Source organism: Lipophrys pholis (genome assembly GCF_963383615.2).
Source record: "Lipophrys pholis genome assembly, contig: SCAFFOLD_33, whole genome shotgun sequence".
In the NCBI taxonomy this organism is placed as follows: Eukaryota; Metazoa; Chordata; class Actinopteri; order Blenniiformes; family Blenniidae; genus Lipophrys; species Lipophrys pholis.
Genome location: NW_028291875.1, coordinates 92,722 through 102,044, shown reverse-complemented (window position 1 = coordinate 102,044; position 9,323 = coordinate 92,722).

Here is a 9,323-nt window from a genome sequence, read left to right as displayed (position 1 = left end):
AGAATCCTTCACCTCCTCCTGCGCAGATCCTGCACCTCCTCCTGTGCCTCCTCCTCCTGCGCCTCCTCCTCCATCTCTTCCTGCACACATCCTGTGCCTCCTCATGTGCCTCCTCCTGCGCCTCCTCCTGCACACATAATGCGCCTCCACCTTCGCCACCTCTTGCACCTCCTCTTGCGCCTCCTCCTGCGTCTCCTCCTGCACACATCCTACACCTCCTCCTGCACATCCTTCTGCGCCTCCTCCTGTGCCTCCTTCTGCAGCTCCTCATGTCCCTCCTTCTTTGCCACCTCCTCCACCTCCTCCTGCACATCCTTCTGCGCCTCCTCCTGTGCCTCCTTCTGCAGCTCCTCATGTCCCTCCTTCTTTGCCACCTCCTCCACCTCCTCCTGCGCCTCCATCTGCGCCTCCTCCTGCACACATCCGTACCTCCTCCTGCGCCTCCTGCACCTCCAGATGCAGATCATCCAGCGCCTATTCCTTCAGCTCCCCTTGCACACATCCTACGCCTCCTCCTGTGCCTCCTCCTGTGCCTCCTCCTCCACCTCCTCCTGTGCCGCCTTCTGTGCCTCCTCCTCTATCTCCTCCTGAACCTCCTCCTGGGCCTCCTTCTGCGCCTCCTCCTCCACCTCCTCCTGCGCCTCCTCCTGCACACATCCTGCGCCTCCTCCTGCAACTCCTCCTACACCTCCTTCTGTGCCTCCTCCTGCATCTCCTCCTGCCCGTCCTCCTGCACCTCTTCTTGCGCCTCCTCCTAAACATAAGCATACATACATACATACATACATAAAAATCAATAAATGTAGTTGAAAACATAAACTTCTTCACCTACTTCATTGGCGAAGTTAATAAATGATCATTTTGTGAAGATCAAAGTGAAAATCGAAGTGGAGATCAAATTGAAGTAAGAAATATTGTCACTTTGATCTCTCCCATTCTTTTATGACATCACTCTGACATCACCAAACAGAGTTAGCAGATAGAACCATCAGGGTATCACACTTCACAGCCTCCCTGGGAAAGTTCTGGAAGACATAGTAGAGAAAGTGTCAGTAGCAGAGGAAGGTTTGGATCCATGGAGCTCTGGGTTCTGGGCTCAGCAGGCTTCTACTGCTCCACTCTGCTCAGATATATCAGTATATTATACTATTTCTGAATGTATAATATCCAATCAATTATGGCCACAAATGATTGTATAATATACAATCTGTTATAGTATCTTCCATGCAGTATTTTTGATATGAAAAAAACGCAGCAGAGCTCATGATTTGAATAATTTTTGATTACGATGTGAAAAATTAAAGTTCTATACTCCGGCATTTTATAGTCTCATCTTTTATAAATGTTGTGGATTATTTTGAACATGCACAAAATCAAATAAACAGTTCATAATAATCAAAATATATCTCACCAAACAAAGAAAAGAAAGAAGTATAACTTATCAAACCCCACCCCCTCTCCATAAATACTAGCAGGTATATTTTTTATTGTATAAAGGTGGGCGATACGTACAGTATCTCACAAAAGTGAGTTCACCCCTCATACTTCTGTAAATATTTAATTCTATCTTTTGATGAGACACTGAGGAGATGACACTTTTCTTCAGTGTCCCATCGAAAGATATAAATGTTCACAGAAATGTTAGAGGTGTACTCACTTTTCTAAGATACCTTCTGGTATACAGGGCTGAAGTATATTTATATTACAAATCAGCTTGAGGTTAAAAATGCTTTTTCCTGAAATGACTTATTTTATAAGCCAACATGTCATACCCATTGTTGTAGTGTTCTACCATGTGATACATAGGATTTACTTTCACAGTTATCATTTTAACTGTATATACTATTACTTTAGTTTAATTTAGGATATGGTTGTTTAATTTAGTATATTGCTCCTTTTCCATTTGATCTTTTCTTTGGTCTTATTCTGTGTTAGTGGCCATTATTCATTTCATATCTGCTCTTCATTATTGTTCTGTTTTGGTTCTTGTTCTGCTGGAACACATAGATTTACACCCGGGGAACGTCAATAGATCTACTACCTTAGCTCTGAGATGTCCACGGTACAACTGAATTGAAGTATAAAGTACTCCATAAAGTATATATACAAAGGAGAAAACACAAAAACTCTAAACTATTTTATTATTCTTTATTCAGTCTTCTGTGTGACATTCGCAATGTCCCTGATAAAGTCTTTTGTCAACGATTTCTTCAGACAATGTCAAAATATTGAACACAATATTAAGGAAAACAAATTTAAATGGCTGGAAAAGTGATTCATTTTCTGACTCATCAAGGATTGTTTCTTACAACTCAGCCCGTCACAGTACTAATATCAATACAAGAGAAGACTGACTCCTCACTAGAACCCAAAGGTTTGGTTCTATCTGTTGACTTGCAGTGGTGGACACACTGATTTCTAGACCTTTGAAGTGGAAGATATGCAGTTCATATACCATCCTACAGGGGGAGTTGCAGCACTCTCAGCTCTCCTACTTGCCTCTGCCTTCAATCTATTGGTACCAAGTGAAGTCCAGAGTTTTTATGGATGATGGTTCTCATAATATTTGAGAAACAACCTCCTCGTTAGTATAGTGGAGAGTATCCCCGCCTGTCACGAGGGAGACGAGGGGAAAGCAAAGTCACATGATCTGTTTCCATAAGTTTCCATACTAGTGGCCAAAGCTGCCATGACAGTTTCTCTAAAGCTTCAGTTCAAGAAGAAGCCCTGAGTTCACATTCCTGGAACTTGTTGAAGTGAAACTACTTTATGATACAGTACGGGTTTGTATGTGTTTTCACTGACTAAAGTTGTGGATGGTACTGAAAGTACTGTACCAAACCGTCACCCTCATGCTTGATGATGTGGACTTGTTGGGTTTCTCCTGTAAAAACACCAAGAAATGACTGGGTTGTATTTGGTGCTATATAAGTAAAGATGAACTGAATTAATGTTGTGAGGCACTGCTGGGATTTGAACCCAGGATCTCTGTTTACTAGACAGGTACTTTGACCAGCTAAGCCACAGCGCCTCCTTTGGTGCATTTCAGTACTGCATTATCTGGTGTCAGAACTTGTTGTAGTGAAACTCAGAGAGCAGATGGCATCATACAGGTGTTCCTCACTTGTTGAACTAATGCTGGAGTTACAGAAGAGTGGCTTCATGACAGCTGGGGAACATCTGGACCTGGTGTCACAAAGACTCCACATTGTGACATCACTGTGATGTCACAATGTGGAAGTGTGGTAACAGACACATGACAACAACACATAGCAACATCTTCTCATTAGTATAGTGGTGAGTATCCCTGCCTGTCTCGTGGGAGGTAGGGGTTCAATTCCCTGACCGGGAGTGCAGCTCTTTAAGATAAGATGTCCCTTTATTGATCTCGCATGTGGAGAAATTTGCAAAAACACTCGTTCCCATACCGGAATCAAACCCGGGCCGCCTGGGTGAGAACCAGGAATCCTAACCGCTAGACCATATGGGAGACTTTAGTTGACTTACTGATAACCTTCAGGTCAGAAATGCTCTCCCAGTCACTTCCTTCCAGGTCATGCAGCATTTGGCGATGTTGATGTGTTTGTGAGCATATGAGTTGAAAAGAAGCACGAAGAGCGCCCTCTGGTGAGCGGAATCACAAGGCCGTGTAAAGGATGGAAGTGGGCCAACAGAGACTCGCCCACCCGGTATAAACAGAAACTACAAGGCTTCAGGAGAAGTGAGGACGGGAATTCCAGCTGAAAAGTAAAACTTCAAGATGGGAACTGGACTGTTTCCAGGTAAAAAAGAATGTATATGGAAACCTAAGGTGATAACTGAGTGACTTTATTTACAAAGATACGCAAACTCAAAGTTAGGCTTTCTCCTGTCTGGTGCACATGGCACACACATATATGAATACTTCTCACCAACAACTTATATATTTGAGTTGTATAATCAGAGGCAATAATGTGTTTTAGCCTCGCCGGACTACAATGAATTTACGGCTCACTAACTGCAGTTGAACTATTGTTTCACCTTCTAGCGTACAGCATAGGACCGACTGAATCCGTTTCTGTGTGTGTTTGTTCTCCTCAAGGGTTGAAGAATCCAGTCAATCTGACAGAAATCTTGTTAGTTAATGTGATAAACTTTGTCTCTGAGCAGCTTGTAGAAGTGAGAGCTACAGAAACATAGAACACAAAAGCATCACCAATGGTGGAGATGTTACACAATGAAAAGCTTGTAGAATATACCTACACGGCAAACAGGAAATATTCCCTCGTTCTTCAAACGAGAGGTGAGGAAATGATCTGATCTGTGATACTAACAGTGTGAGGTCATGAGAGACATTTGTTTGACTGACGGCACGACATGACATTTTGCATCAAAAGATGCAAATAAGCAGAAATAATGAGGAACCTGCTGTTGGTGAAGGTGTGTTGTAATCACATAGTACAAAGTTCATAATACTCAGTGTAGAAGTCTATAGTCATCTTCTCAGGTTATTGACCCTGTGTGTGTGTGTGTGTGTGTGTGTGTGTGTGTGTGTGTGTGTGGGGGGGGGGGCTGTGTGGGTGTGGGCGAATGAGGGGGGTGCCCTGGCCACTGGCCTCCGGCTGGGCTCGCACTGGGCCCTGCGCGTCTCAGACTCTGCTGTCTGGCTGTTGGGTGGGGTGGGGGCTCCCTGCCCGGGTCCCCTTGCAGCGCCTTGTTTGGGGGGGTGTGGCTCCCCGGGTCCTAGGCCGGCCGCTTGGGGGTGGGGTGGGGCAGCGCGGGGGGTCTAGCTGGGCCAAGGTCCCAGCGACGGGGGGACCTCCTCCCTCAGAACCCTCCCTGCCTTACCTCACCTTATATTACTCCACAATAGGGAACAGTGGGTCGGTGCCTAGGTGGGGGGTCCGGGCTACTTAACTGCGGTCTGGGTCCTCCCCCGCCTTTTCACCACCCACAATTTTAACCACACTTAGTCATGCAGGGTCTTGAGGGGGTAAGCCGCTTTCGGGGTTCTGCCGCTTGTCAGCGGTAGAACGCCCGGGCCCCGCTACCCCCCAATTTTAAACCGCACCATAGACACACACATTGCATCCACCTTTTCAAAACACAAAGACACACCCTTACATACATCCAACACACATATAGGGCAGGGGAAGGGCAGGAGACGTGGCTCCCCCCAGCACCTCCTGCTGGGGTCCCGCCCCGGCCCGGGGTGAGTGCGGCTGGGATGCTGGGGGCGCGCTCCCTCGGGCGTGATGCTCGTGGGGGGGCTGGGGTACGGTGCTCCTTCTCCACTTGCTGTTGGATTGGTGGAGGTTGGGATACCGCGGTGGCCGGGAGGGGGCCTGGCCGGCGGCCTGAGGGTGCGAGAGTCATCACTCCCCCCTCCCCCCCCCCCCGTTCCGTGTGTGTGTGTGTGTGTGTGTGTGTCTGTGTGTGTGTGTGTGTGTGTGTGCGTCAGGGGTGGGTGTCTGTGGGGGTTGGTCTTGGGTTGGGTTTTTCAATCAATACCGGGGGGGGGAGGATCATGGGGCGGGTGGGATATGAGGCTCCTGGGGGTGTAGAGTTGACTGTCCTCCGACCGGGGCCTGCGCCGGCCTTCGCTTTCCTGGGTCTGGGGGCGGGGCTGGTCCGGGGCGCGGCGGCTGGAGCCGTCTCTGCCTTGCCGGGTTGGGGGGGCGGTGGGTGGGCCTGTTCCCAGGGGTGCGGTGGGACTCGCCGCCGGGGTTGGGGGGGCTCTCGGCCCGCTCGGCCCGGGGGCCCTGCTCCGGCCTTTTCTCGGCTTGGCGGCTTGGGTCGGGGCCTGGGGCCCTGTGCCCTTTATCCTTCTCTTGTGGGCCCCTCTTGCCTGGGGGGGATTCCTCTCTGCATTCTCCGTCGGGTGCTTTTTTGGCGGGGGCGGGGCTCTCTGGGGTGGTTCGCTGGGGTCTCCCCGGACCTGGGGGGCTTCCGTCTGCCGGGGTGGCGGTGTCCGGGCCCGATGGCCTCGGACCCCGGGGTGTCACCACGGGTCCCCCCACAACAGTTCCGGCCACACCCAGTGGACAAACCACACACACACACACACACACACACACACACACACACACACACACACACACACACACACACACACACACACACACACACACACACACACTTCCACTCCTCACTAAAGGTGCTTCTGAAGTTGCTTGTTCTCTATCATCATTTGCTCAAACTTTAAAAATCATGTTCCTCTTTTGTTGTTGCCTCTTTGTTAATTCATGTTCCTGCTTCACGTTACTGTCTAGATAGAGCTGCTCATGCTGGTTAATCTAGAAAATCATCTTACTGTCTAGACAGAGCTGCTCAGGCTGGTTAATCTAAGAAATCATCTTACTGTCTAGACAGAGCTGCTCAGGCTGGTTAATCTAAGAAATCATCTTACTGTCTAGATAGAGCTGCTCAGGCTGGTTTAATCCAAAAACAGTTGGAAAATATTTGGATCAGTGTGATAACTGCAAATAATATATGTAGCACAACAAGGATATTGTATGTTATCCCCTTCCCCCATCCCCCTCCTCCCTCCCCCCTCCCCCCTCAACTTCCTTCTCTCTTTTCTCTTCTCTCTCTCTTTGTGCGTTCCCCCCCGGTCGTGTACGGCAGCCATGCCAACTTCTGACGGAGAAGGCAACAGGAGGAGACTCCAGGTCTCTCCCTGTTGCAAGACCAAAAACTGTTCTGACTCCGAAGGCTCTCAATCACATCATATTGTTGGCCCAAGCTGCCGAACAGGACAAGGGCGAAAAAAAATAAAAAATAAAATAAAATAAAAGAAATATTCCAATTCTCAAAGTGGTGGACTCTAACAAAACCCGGTAAAACATAAATTAATAAACATCTAACATAAGTCTGGCTAAAAGGACGTTATAAAGATAGTCTTTGAATTTAAATATAGTCTAATATTGTTTGCTGAGTCGACATTAATTTCATGGTTTTTCCTGAATAAATATCCATTACAAGTTTCAGTCTTAAGTAGAAAAACAATGCAATTTTTTTAATCGATTGACAGCACTACTAAATATACATTAAAAAAATGCAAAGATAAAAACATGAGTAAATATGAAGTCGTCTGATTCCTTTGCTTTTGTTCACATGCAATTCAGTATGCAATTACTGTTTTTATTCCAGAGGCAATTCACAATGTATCGTATAAAACCAATTCAGTACTGACAATGTTTTGGTACATTTAATAAAAAAAAAAAAACTAAACAGGTATTGTAATGTTTGTTTTTATTTGTTTTATGGTGAAAATCTTGCAAGTGGCTTTTACCTTTCCATTGTCTTTTCACATGATTCACATTTCCCATCGCATTGAATGCAGCATCTGAGTCAAGTCTGCACAAGTGTAATGGAAAAGTGTGTGTGTGTGTGTGTGTGTGTGTGTGTGTGTGTGTGTGTGTGTGTGTGTGTGTGTGTGTGTGTGTGTGTGTGTGTGTGTTACCTATTTCAGAGCGCCCCTTGCTGGAGTTACATTTAATTACACCTTGTCTGACTTCTTGCTCTCAATAGGTCAACCTCATATCTTCATAGAAGAAAACCGATGTCACTTTGATTTCAAATGAGTTTTTGAATCCATCTTTTGTCACTAAAATGTTCTTTTTAACATTCTTTTTGACTTGAATTCAGTTACGGTGATCCGGGTTTGCATTGCAGGTGCTGTATTAAATGTAGAAATGATAGTAACTGACACCAAACACAACACAATAAAAACCAATAATACCGGCAGAGTTAAAATAATGTTACATTTCTTCTTCCATTTTGTTTCTTCCCACTGAGCCTTTGCATTGATTCCCATTCTCAGGATGTTTATTTCTTCTCAGTTTACTTGACGTTACTTTGGTTTCAACTTTCAGCCGTTTAAGATGAAAGCAACAATTAACGGATTAGTGTGATTCAGAAGTATCTTTACTTCCAGTTGTCAGACATTAGTGTCAGAAACACACGACGTACATCTGAATATGAGCATCAATTCTTTATTATTAGACTTTACATCCATGGTCTTCATTGGCTACAGGGCCGATCACAGCTGACTTTGGGTGAGGGCACTACTGTAGAACTTGAACAGGTTCCCAGTCCGGACACAGACAGTCAATCACACATATATACCCACACATATTCACAGTCACCAATTGGCCTAAAATGTATGTTTTTGGTACTGTGAGGGGAAATAACAAGAAAACCGTGGACACAACAGTCTGAATATAATATAGGCACACACACACAGCTCAAAGTAGCGTGTACTTCTGTGTTGAATGCTCATGAAGCCATCAGGAAACAAGCAAATTAAAATGAAAACTGTATTTATTTGGACACAATAGTTAAACAATGTTGCAGCAACAAGTCAAAGTTTCATTTATGAATTTCAAATTAAAATCTTAATTTGTTAAGCAATTCAAAATGAAATGAATCAAATGAAAACATAAAATGTATTACCTGACGGGAATAATTGCAACTAGAAAGGATCAGATGATTCCATTCTGTTAGTTACATTGCCAGAGAACAAACTCAAAGGTAAGACAGTAAGAAGCCCCGTGTCATCTGAAGGCCACTTGTGGTTATGGAATCATCAGGATAAACCCACAGGAAAGCCTCCCCATTCCCCAGCTCATGTTTCCGTACCATTCAGTCAAAACACTGCAAAAGAAAGAAAAAAAAAACAGGTCACATTGTGACTTTTTACTATCGGTTCCTCAGTCCTGCTCCGTGGTCTTTGCCAGCTTTTTTGTTTGCGTTGTGGTTTGTTCAGCTATTTGTTACCATGTTGTTCAGTCACAGCTGCTGAAAACTGATATGAGCCAAACCAGCCTTTAGCCACTGTCGGTGTTCCCAAGAGCTCCGGAGGTTCCAGAGACAGTGGTGAGTCCAGTATATTCTAAAGCTCATTATTCTTATTGACACTTTTCCTAATGTTCCATTTAGATGAATAACCTGATCAGGAATTAAGCTTTAAAATGAACGATTGCAAAAATGCAATTCCATCTCCACCTCATGATGAGCCTGTGTTTAAGTGAAATACCTGAGCGAAGGATTGCCATGTGTTTGATCGTACCTAAAGGTTTAGTTTTAGGTTAAAGCTCAAATTAACATTTCAGAAAGGGCAGTGTCCCAGTCTTTTAGGAATACTTGTCACCAACAACTTATATATTTAATTTGTATAATCAGAGGCAATAATGTGTTTTAGCCTCGCCGGACTACAATGAATTTACGGCTCACTAACTGCAGTTGAACTATAGTTTCACCTTCTAGCGTACAGCATAGGACCGACTGAATCCGTTTCTGTGTGTGTTTGTTCTCCTCAAGGGTTGAAGAATCCAGTCAAT